Source organism: Triticum dicoccoides, chromosome 1B, assembly GCF_002162155.2.
Source record: "Triticum dicoccoides isolate Atlit2015 ecotype Zavitan chromosome 1B, WEW_v2.0, whole genome shotgun sequence".
NCBI lineage: Eukaryota > Viridiplantae > Streptophyta > Magnoliopsida > Poales > Poaceae > Triticum > Triticum dicoccoides.
The window spans coordinates 196,474,101-196,486,709 of record NC_041381.1 but is presented as its reverse complement, the minus strand read 5'-3'; positions in this window follow the sequence as shown (position 1 = coordinate 196,486,709).

Genomic DNA, 12,609 nt, shown 5'->3' with positions numbered 1-12,609 from the left:
GGTTCCGTCGACCCCGAGCCACCAAAACCCAAAATGATGGCTTTAGGTGGTTCCGTCGACCCCGAGACACCCTAGACCCTAGTTGATGGCTTTAGGTGGTTCCGTCGACCCCGAGCCACCAAAACATAGACAACATAAAAAGGACCATTTTGAGCATAGACAACATATCAATAATAAAAAGAACCATTTTTTATCATAACAACATATCAATCATAAAAAGAACCATCCAAGCTTGCATAATCAATAACTCCAGCATATCAAGATAGTCCATTCCAGGCATTCACTCATAAGTTGCATCCACATCAACAAAAGCTATATATGGCATTGATTCTTAAAGTACACCACCAAAGCAAAGATGACATTGTACACCACCACATGAAGTATCTAGTTACCACTTGCATAGAAGTACCTCCCCCATCCAGTATGTCTACCACCAGCACCTCTCCCAACAACAGATGTGGAGGGAGCAGTAGATGTGGAGGGACCAGATTGTCTTGGGGCAGAGAATGCACCTCTCCCTCTCCCAACACCTCTTGCAGCACCTGGTGCAGCACCTCTCCCAGCACCTCTTCCAGCAGCTTGAGCTGCTGCAGCACCTCTCCCAGCTCCTCTCCCAGCTCCTCTCCCAGCTGTTGGTGTTGTTGTAGGAGCTGCATGAGAGGTTGTTGTTGCTGGTGTAGTAGCAGCACCACCACCATTGGAATTCCTTGCAAGAGGCTTGCATAAACAAGAAGGAAAATGAGTAAGTACTTAAAAAAATGGAATGTACAAGAAGGAAAACCACTTATAAGAGGATTACCACATGTTTGTTCTTCCTCAAAGCCAGCTCAGGCTTCAACTGCTTGAGGCAGCTTGTGTACCTATGTCCTTGCAGTCCACAATTGCCACATGTTATAGTCCCCATTCTTGATGTGTCCTTAGGCTTTGGAACTTCAAATTTCCCCTTGATCCTCTTCTCTTTCTTTCTTCCTCTCTTCACTTTAAATGCAGGTGGGTCAATGTCTGGACCAGGGGTCTTTGTCCAGTCATGCTCACCAGGAACTGGATAGATCATTGGTTCATAAGCTGCCACATAAAATTCTTTCTTGAAGAACTTGCTGACATAATCCTCTGGTTTTATTTTGCCCTTGTTGATTGCTGAGATGGCATGGTTACATGGGATGCCACTGAGGTCCCATTTTCTGCACCCACATGTGTGCACTTGCAAGTCAACAGCATGGGTTTGCTGCCCACTTGTAACCTGCCACAAGTTCACACCAGCTTGAATTGGTTTGCAATATTTGGCCCTCTCCTTCTCAACCTCTAGCTTCTCACTATAATGTGGTGTTATGTCCCATCTAGCTGTCTTTGCACTCTCCCTATTCCTATGCCACCTCATCATCTATTTATCCTTTATTCCATCACACATTGTCCTAATTGGTTTCTTCCTAACATCTAGGACATACTTGTTGAACACCTCAGACAAATTGTTAACTACAAGGTCAGTCTTGCAGTTTGTGTCAAATGCATGCCTTGCCCATGTTTTCTTGGGTATTTGACAAAGCCACTCCCAAGCTTCCTGACATTCAGCTCTAAGGTCATTCATTGCAATGTTAAATTTGTGTTCATTATATGCATAGGCAGCATTATCCATACACTTCTTCAGATCTTCCCCCCTAAACCCAGCATTTTGGAAGTTTGCATAGATATGCCTAAGGCAGAACCTTTGGTTGCACTTAGGAAAGACAACATTCACTGCATTTAGTAGGCCCTAGGACACACAATTAAACTAGCTAAGCTACTATCTAGCACAAAACAACCATATAGGAACAAGGACATAAGATGCAAGCACATACCTTTTGTCTATCTGACATTATTGTATATGGACCAAACTATCCCTCTTCTCCTCCTAGGCAGATTTTAAGTTGGTGTAGAAACCAACACCAGTTAGGTGTGTCCTCTTGCCCAACAATACCAAATGCTAGTGGGTATATATTGTTGTTGCCATCTCTACCAGTGGCAGCAAGTAGTTGAGCACCAGTAGTTAACTTAATGAAGCACCCATCAACACCTGAATGAGCAAGCAAATTCAATATTTAAAACATTCAAATGCATTTCAAGATGAAACAATATGTAACTAATGCACAAGGTGAACAAACTAACCAATGAATGGTCTGCACCCCTTGAGAAACCCCTCCCTTGCTCCATTGATGCAATAGAACATAGCATGGAATCTTGGACCTGGATGGGGGATTTTTTCAGTGGGTGTTGGAGTTACAGTAGTGACTACTACTCTACTTCCAGGGTTTGTATCCATCACTGTCTGAGCATAGTCTTTCAACCTAGGGTATTGCTTCTTGTGGTCTCCTAGCACAGCATCAATAGCTATGTTCTTTGCTATATATGCCATTGACTTGGGCACATCCACACCATACTTCTCCATGCAAGCATCAATCAAAGTCTGAATGCTAGTTGTTAGATCAGATCTGAACAGTGACTCATACTTCTGTGCAAGCCACTTGGCACTTACCCTTGTTGTCTCTGTACTAGTAGGGCAAGTGTGCTTAATTCTCATCTTCTTAATTACAAAAGTAGTTTCACCTTTTATAACTGCTGCCACCATAAAGAAGTTGCAATTTTTTTGGTTGCATTCTACAATTATTCTTTGATCTGAGTTCCTATGATATCTGAAGTTTCTTTCTTGAGATATGTGTAGGTTCAACAAAGCCTCTCTGAATTGACGTTGATCCAAGAAACACATGTGTAGACATAATTGCTCATGTGGTGCATCCATTTTCTCATTGTACCATTTTCTAGGAGGCCTCTGCTTTTCCCTGCTTTTCCTTTTCTTTGGCAGCACAAATGATAATGGCTCAAAACCATCATCATCAGCCTCCTTCAACAATCCTTTCTCTTCTTCATCAGATGAAGGTTTGAAATCAGGTTCCTCCTCTGATACTACACTTGAATGTGACCTTGTTGTAGGCCCTCTCCTAACTGGAAGCTTCTGTTTCTTCTTCTTCTTCTCTTCATGTACAATTACAGTTTCTACATCCTGTGAAACAACTTTGTCATCTTCATCCATTTGAAAAGGTTCCTCAACCTCTGTGTCACCCTCATAATGCACAACTTCTTCCTCCTCAGATTCTTCATCATCTGTTTCTTCCTCTTCCATTTCATCATACTCTTTCTGTTTCTTTCCCTCAGCCATCTCTATGTCATCAGCATCACCCATATAAAAAGGTGGTACATCAATGTCCTCTTCACCTTCACAATCAGAACCACCACTGCCAACATATCCCTCTTCTTCTTCTATTTCCATAACAGCTTTCATTTTTCCTTTTACATTCTTGCTCTCTTGTGTGCAAAGACCAGTACCATGAGCTACACTGTAGCTACTACTCTGACTTTCAAATGCAACTCCTTCTTCATTAACAGCATAGATGGGTGCCTCACTGAGATCATATAACACAGGCTCTTCATACACAACAGTGGATAATTCTTGCCTCTCAAACTGGCTGCAAGGAGGTGGACATGCCCTCACTAGCAAATTTAAGACCTTAGACTCCTCAACCTGCTTCTTTACTAATTGCAACTCAGCATTACACTCTACCATCTCCAATCCTTTCTCCCCTAATTGTGGATTCTCAATGTGAAACAGCAGATCATATTCACTAAATCCTTGGGTTTCCATCACTGCAATCATATTCAGGTATGTTACATCTGAACTGCAGAGCTTCAACTCAAACATTTCTGAAGCATCAAAATAGAACCTAACATCCAAAATGTCATCATACAAACTCCAAAATGAAATAACAGAAAAATGGTTAATAAACAATTTTACTTAACAGATAGGCTAACATATAAACAAAGCTTTGTTTAAGTTAACATATAATTTGGACTCTGCTCTAGTTAGGAATTTTTTAAGTTAACATATAAACAAAGCTTTGCTTAAGTTAACATATAAACAAAGCTTTGTTTAAGTTAACTAATGGTGCTCTGCTCTAGTTAGGAATGATTTAATCCACTATGCTTCTCTGCTCTGCTCTGCTCTAACTAGGTAACACCTAATGCTGCTCTGACAATTTGGACTAAGAAATAACAATGTAATCCACTAATGCTGCTCTGCTCTGCTCTAGTTAGGACTCATGTAATCCAATATACTTCTCTGCTCTACTTAGGAACTAGCAATTAGAGTGCTAAACATGCAGACAGTAAACCAGGCAGTAAACCCTAACCCTAATCCCCAATTTCAGTTTGCAAAGATGGAACAATGGAACACTTACAGAACACCACCGATGCCATGAGTCCACTGATGGGCGGTGCTAGGGTTGGCCAACCAAATTCGCGCCATCTTCAGCCTCTGCTCCATCCACAACGCCGGCTCCGCAAAATCTTCGTCCTCGCTACTGTACTCCGAGCTGGAGTAGCAACCACTCCCATCGAGGCCTAAGCGGGGGAGGTCGCCGCCGCTCGCATCGCCCTGGCCATCGTCGCCTGCCGGAGTAGCCGAGGCCATCGTCGCCTAGGGCACAGCAGCCGCGGGGGAGAGGAGGGCGCGAGGGACGAGCAGCCGCGGTGGAGGTGACAGCGCCTAAGCAGTTCGATCCATGACTACGGTGGCGTGGTGTGGCGGGCGGCGGGGCGGGCGGGGAGGCAGCCGCCGGCGAGGAGGAGAAGGAAGAGGGCAGAGCGGGGTCGGGGTGTGGCTCGACCGCACCAGCCGCGCCCTAAACGGTGCGAGCCGGCCTCGTCCCAGTCAGCGTCCAGTCAGCGCGCGGGCACGCGTGCACTGGCCAGCATGTCGCCTGACGGGCGGGCCCAACCGGTCAGCTTTTCTGTCAATACGTATAAAACACACTTTTAGTCTTTTTTGCAACGGCTCGCCCCAATCTTGGTACTGACATGTAAAAAATACCAATCTTGGTACCAATCTGCTTCCAATGCCCCAATTGTGGTACTTCTGTGCAATTTACTCTACCAGTTGAGTGCACCCATGACTCACGAGTGTCTCCTCCGTGTACGGACCGAGTCCTAGTGCGTGTAACCTCAACGCACACACAAGCTAGACGTCCAAGGTCGAAGACTCCACATTACATGATTCATCAGTCATCACCCGATTGGCGGGCATCGTAAGCATAAGTCGATGCTGTCCCTAGGTCTTCGCCTCGGTGGATCAAAAAATTTAAAACTCAAGAGCTTGTAGAAGTAACGATCGGAAAGTCGTCGATACAGACCAAGAGACAGTCGTCGATGAAACAACCTTTCAACTCCTCCACAAGCAGGCTGCCTCCCATCAGGATATCTCCATCATCGTCAACACCATGCGGTGTTTGTTTGGCGACGTGTCCTGGCGACGGGTGAGAGGGAGAGTAGACGGGTCAGCAGCTAGGGTTTCATTCACCTCTAGTCCCATGAAACAGTATGTTATTGACAACCCAATATGATCAATCTTTGGCTCCAGCAAAGAGTGAATGGATGTGCTTAGATGGATGTCGAGCCAATGTGTAAATATTGATCATACCTAAATTGACATGGTTGCGTCGTCTCGATCGACGTAAAGATCATGTGGTTCACAGTTCAACTTGATGACTCTTCTCGACAAAGAAAAAGCTAAGCTTGAGGCCATTCAATGGAAAACTTGATGCTGATGATCCACGAACCCGTGCTCAGCACCATTGCCATGATCATGCAGCTGTGCCAAAGGAACAACTCCCAAGGTGCACACCTTCATCACAGGGAGAAGTACAACGCTAGAGTGTTGGGACGACGACGTCGTTACATCTTTAGGTCATGGAAGGAACAGTGGAAGCAGTGGCGACCGGAGGTGGATAAGATTAAAGTAATTTCAAGTAGAACATCATAAAAAAAATCTTTCGTCCTACTTTATATATAAAGCAACATGTAGAGGTAGCGCCCACACACCAACCTCACAAGGATACTCCCTCAGATTATATGAGGCCAATTTGTTTTTCGTGTCAATTTTGGTCAACAAAATATGGATTATATGTCATAAAAAATATATCATCAGAAAGTTCTTTGAAATGTGCATTAAATGACATACTTTTTGTGTCATATAACTCACTTTTTGTTGGTAAGATTAATGGTCAAAGTTAGATATAAAAATATGAAGTGGCCTTATATAAGGGAATAGAGGGAGTACCAGATATACAAGAGAAGCTAAAAAGTGCAAACGGGGACCTGATGAGGACATGACTACCTTGGATACGACCAAAAATATTGCATACATGCATATTTGTCAGGTGATTTCTAATGCAAACTATTTAATAATCTATTTATGTTATCCGGAACAAAAATACTTCACACACTTTTGTGTTTTGTCTAATTGCAGGTGTATGGGACATTTGTATAATCCACATATGAAGATAAGGGAAAAGGAGAAGTTTATGTTGTGTTCAAAAAGTCCTCTCACGTCACTTTTGGGCCAAGAGAAGATAGAGTCCAAGTCTTTCACGTTCTGGATTCAGATTCGGACTGCACAGACATACCTGACTCAAAACGCCAACAACTTTTTCATACGGACTCTGAATTGGGTGATTCTTTTTTTGTTGGAAACTAGATTTCGTGCTCTTTCCAAGCCAATTGGATTCACCTTCAAATTCGTCCGGAGCGTTGATTTACGGACGAAACAATCTGACGTTGCAGCAGAATCCGAGTCAAACTACAAACCCAAAGGTGTTGCATCACCTCCACTTGGGCCCATGAGCCTTGTACGACCTAGGGTTAGTTTTAGGCTGCCTTGGGACGTCCTCCCACCTCCTTGGCCGCCACCCCTTTCTCCTATATAAGTAGATCCATCTAGTAGCTTTTTCCTTGGGATTTGTTTAGTTAAAAGTTAGCCATTGCAACTTTCGTGTACTTCGTTTGTGTCCAACGACCAGACCAAGACCGCTTACGGATCCCCACCATTATCAATACTTCATATATATTTGCAATATTCAGATTGCTTTATCATATTCTTGCTCGTTCTTCGATTGCTTGCAGGAACAGACCTTCGTGGTCAGGCTGACCGTGCTTCCGGCATCGTCAGTAACCTCAGGAGATTGGTTTAGCGATTGCTAAGGCGCGACGTCTCGCACGTTCGTAGTCGGATCGTCAAAGTCGTCTCCACCAAATCGATAGTTATCATCTCATCGAAAGATCAGGACCCTCGTCTCTATCAGGACCCAAAGAAACAAGGACTAAGCGAAGCTAAGTTAAACACAAGAACAAAGGAAGCTTGCTTGGGCCGCATGAACCTTAGACCAGACACACCTCGTCAAACGGGATAACGCTCACCAGGGAATACATGATAGCAGCAGTTTGAAGGAGGGGGGGGGCAAAATAAATGAATCCTCCAAGGAGAAGAACGGCGTCTGCAAACTTCAGCAGCCAAACCAAGGTGATGCAAGGGCCCACCCTCCAAGCCTAGAGACCATCGTTGACAACTGTAGATCACACCCCATGGACAACTGCAAATGGATACATCTCTTATCATTTTGGCATGACGCCGATCCTAGCAAACCTTCACCAGCAACGGCCAAGGCCTTGCGCAGTTTTCGCTTGTGACCGATCCTCCCTAGGCACTACTACATTACCGCAAATGTCGGGGTAGAGTGCATAGCTCGCCACCCCAAGAAGACCTTCAGCCCCTGCCGAGCCCAACGGCCTAAGCCGGCAGAGGACTCAAACCCTGGCCACCCCGTTGAATACCGACACAAAGCGGCCCTGACCGCCACCAGTTAGCCTCAATCCAGCATGGACGACCAGCTACCTATCAGTCTGTCTTCGAGGCGCTCAATGTTAAGCGAGCTCTAGATTTGGCCCCTCCAGATCTGTACAAGGGGCTCGGTCGAGAACCGGGCACCCATGGCAGCATGGATGCGCCCCACGAGCACGAGAGGGGGACGGACCGTATGACCAGAACCGCCACCGAGACGGTCGTATCCGGCCACCAGGTGTTGGGTAACGTTGTACGCACACGCAAGATCTATCCATGGAGATGTATAGCTACGAGAGGGGGGAGCATCTACATATCCTTGTAGATCGCTAAGCGGAAGCGTATATAACGCGGTTGATGTAGTTGTACTCTTCGCAATCCGATCACGATCCAACCGATCTAGTGTTTAGCACACGTGCGGCTCGATGACGTCTCCTCCTTCTTGATCCAGCAAGAGGGAGATAAGAAGTAGATGGGATCACAACCAACACGACGGCGTGGTGGTGGTGGAGCACCGACAATGTTTTGCTAAGCGTCGTTGAGACGAGGCGGTGGAACTACAGAGTAACGGGAAAGAGAGGGGCCCCAAGGGCTTTGTGTCTCCTCTTGGGACGCCCCTATTGGAAAACGTAGCATGCAATTTCAAAAAAAATTCCTACGCTCACGCAAGATCTATCTAGGAGATACATAGCAATGAGAGGGGGAGAGTGTGTCCACGTACCCTCATACACCGAAAGAGGAAGCGTTTTCTTAACGCGGTTGATGTAGTCGAACGTCTTCTCATTTCGACCGATCGAGTACCGAACGTACGGCACCTCCGAGTTCTACACACGTTCAGCATGATGATGTCCCTCGAGATCTTGATCCAGCAGAGGGTCGAAGGAGTAGATGAGTTCCGTCAGCACGATGGCATGGCGACGGTGATGGTGATGTGATCCATGTAGGGCTTCGCCTAAGCACCATGAGAATATGACCGGAGGCGTAAACTGTGGAGGGGGGTGCCGCACACAACTTGGAGCAATTGGTGTGTGTTCTAGGGGCGCCCCGCCCCCCATATATAAAGGAGGAGGGAGAGGAGGCCGGCCCTAGGCGCGCCCCAAGTGGGAGGAGTCCCACTTGGGCTCCTAGTAGGATTCGCCCCCTTCCTTTTACCGGAGGGGGAAAGGGGGCATGAGAGGGAGTAGGAGAAGGAAAGGGGGGCGCCGCCCCCTTCCTAAGTCCAATTCAGACTCCTCCCTTGTGGGGGCACGACAGCCCCCTGTGGGCTGGTTTGCCTCCCTCCTATGGCCCATATGACCCATATCTTTCCCCGGGGGGTTCCGGTAACCCCTCCGATACTCCGATATGTACCCGATACATTCCAGAACCCTTTTGGTGTCCGAATACTACCTTCCAGTATATCAATCTTTACCTCTCGACCATTTTGAGACTCCTCGTCATGTCAGTGATCTCATCCGGGACTCCGAACAACCTTCGGTCACCAAAACACATAACACATATAATATATATCGTCATCGAACGTTAAGCGTGCGGACCCTACGGGTTCGAGAACTATGTAGACATGACCGAGACAGCTCTCCGGTCAATAACCAATAGCAGAACCTGGATGCTCATATTGGTTCCCACATATTCTACGAACATCTTTATCAGTTGAACCGCTATGTCAATGTTATTCCCTTTGTCATCGGTATGTTACTTGCCCAAGATTCGATCGTCGGTATCTTCATACCTAGTTCAATCTCATTACCGGCAAGTCTCTTTACTCATTCCGTAATGCATCATCCTGTAACTAACTCATTAGTCACATTGCTTGCAAGTCTTCATATGATGTGCATTACTGAGAGGGCCCAGAGATACCTCTCCGATACTTAGAGTGACAAATCCTAATCTCGATCTATGCCAACCCAACAAACACCTTCGGAGATACCTGTAGAGCATCTTTATAATCATCTAGTTACGTTGTGACGTTTGATAGCACATAAGGCATTCCTCAAGTGTCCGGGAGTTGCATAATCTCATAGTCGGAGGAATATATATTTGACATGAAGAAATAAGTGGCAATAAAACTGAACGATAATTATGCTAAGCTAACAGATGGGTCCTGTCCATCACGTCATTATCCTAATGATGTGATCGTGTTCATCAAATGACAACACATGTCCATGGCTAGGAAACTTAACCATCTTTGATCAACGAGCTAGTCAAGTAGAGGAATACTAGGGACACGGTGTTTTGTCTATGTATTCAAACATGTATCAAGTTTCTGGTTAATACAATTCTAGCATGAATAATAAACATTTATCATGAATAAGGAAATATAAAATAACAAATTTATTATTGCCTCTAGGGCATATTTCCTTCCGTCTCCCACTTGCACTAGAGTCAATAATCAAGATTACATTGTAATGAATCTAACACCCGTAGAGTCTTGGTGTTGATCATGTTTTGCTCATGGAAGAGGCTTAGTCAATGGGTCTGCCACATTCAGATCTGTATGTATTTTGCAAATCTCTATGTCCCCCTCCTTGACCAAATCTCGGATGGAGTTGAAGCGTCTCTTGATGTGTTTGGTCTTTTTGTGAAATCTAGATTCCTTCACCAAGGAAATTGCTCCAGTATTGTCACAAAAGATTTTCATTGGACCCGATGCACTAGGTATTAAACCTAGATCAGATATGAACTCCTTCATCCAGACTCCTTCATTTGCTGCTTCTGAAGTAGCTATGTACTCCGCTTCACACATAGATCCCGCCACGTCGCTCTGCTTGGAACTGCATCAACTGACAGCTCCACCATTCAATAAAAATATGTATCCGGTTTGTGACTTAGAGTCATCTGGATCAGTGTCAAAGCTAGCGTCGATGTAACCACTAACGATAAGCTTTTTGTCATCTCCATAAATGAGAAACATATCCCTAGCCTTTTCAGGTACTTCAGGATGTTCTTGACCGTTGTCCAGTGGTCCACTCCTGGATTACTTTGGTACCTCCCTGCTAAACTTATAGCAAGGCACACATCAGGTCTGGTACACAGCATAGCATACATGATAGAACCTATGGCCGAGGCATAGGGAATGCCTTTCATTTTCTCTCTATCTTCTGCAGTGGTCGGACATTGAGTCCGACTCAACTTCACACCTTGTAACACAAGCAAGAACCCTTTCTTTGACTGATCCATTTTGAACTTCTTCAAAACTTTATCAATGTATGTGCTTTGTGAAAGTCCTATCAATCGTCTTGATCTATCTCTATAAATCTTGATGCCCAATATGTAAGCAGCTTCACCGAGGTCTTTTATTGATTTTTTTAATTCAAGGATCCTTTTATGCTATTCAGAAATTCTACATCATTTCCAATCAATAATAAGTCATCCACATACAATATTAGAAATGCTATAGAGCTCCTACTCACTTTCTTGTAAATACACGCTTCTCCAAAAGTCTGTATAAAACCATATGCTTTGATCACCTCATCAAAGCGTATATTCCAACTCCGAGATGCTTGCACCAGTCCATAAATGGATCGCTGGAGCTTGCACACTTTGTTAGCACCTTTAGGATTGACAAAACCTTCTGGTTGCATCATATACAACTCTTCTTTAAGAAATCCATTAAGGAATGCAGTTTTGACATCCATTTGCCAGATTTCATAATCATAAACATTGCTAACATGATTTGGACAGACTTAATCATCGCTATGGGTGAGAAAGTCTCATTGTCTGTCAAAACCTTTTGCGACAAGTCGAGCTTTATAGACAGTAACATTACCATCAGTGTCACTCTTGTTCTTGAAGATCTATTTATTCTCTATGGGTCACCGATCATCAGGCAAATCCACCAAAGTCCATACTTTGTTCTCATACATGGATCCTATCTCAGATTTCATGGCCTCGAGCCATTTATCGAATCTAGGCTCATCATAGCTTCTTCATAGTTCGTAGGTTCGTCATGGTCAAGTAACATGACTTCCAGAACGGGATTACCATACCACTCTAGTGCGGATCGTGCTCTGGTTGACCTACGAGGTTCTGTAGCAACTTGATCTGAAGTTTCATGATCATTATCATTAGCTTGCTCTCTAGTTGGTGTAGGCATCACGGGAAAAGATTTCTCGGATGAGCTACTTTCCAAATTGAGAGAAGGTACAATTACCTCATCAAGTTCTACTTTCCTCCCACTCACTTCTTTCGAGAGAAACTCCTTCTCTAGAAAGGTTCCGTTCTTGGAAACAAAGATCTTGCCTTCGGATCTGTGGTAGAAGGTGTACCCAATTGTTTCCTTAGGGTATCCTATGAAGACGCACTTCTCCGATTTAGGTTCGAGCTTATCAGGCCGAAGCCTTTTGACATAAGCATCGCATCCCCAAACTTTAAGAAACGACAGCTTAGGTTTGTTGCCAAACGATAGTTCATACAGTGTCATCTCAACGGATTTTGATGGTGCCCTGTTTAAAGTGAATGCAGCTATCTCTAATGCATAACCCCAAAACGATAGTGGTAAATTGGTAAGAGACATCATAGATCGCACCATATCTAATAAAGTGCGGTTACGATGTTCGGACACCATTACACTGTGGTGTTCCAGGTGGCGTGAGTTGTGAAACTATTCCACATTGTTTTAAATGAAGGCCAAACTCGTAACTCTAATATTCACCTCCACAATGAGATCGTAGAAACTTTATTTTTCTTGTTACGATGATTCTCCACTTCACTTTGAAATTCTTTGAACTTTTCAAATGTTTCAGACTTGTGTTTCATTAAGTAAATATACCCATATCTACTTAAATCATCTGTGAAGGTCAGAAAATAATGATAACCACCAAGAGTCTCAACACTCATCGGACTGCATACATTGATATGTATTATTTCCAATAAGTCATTAGCTCGTTCCATTGTTCTAGAGAACGGAGTTT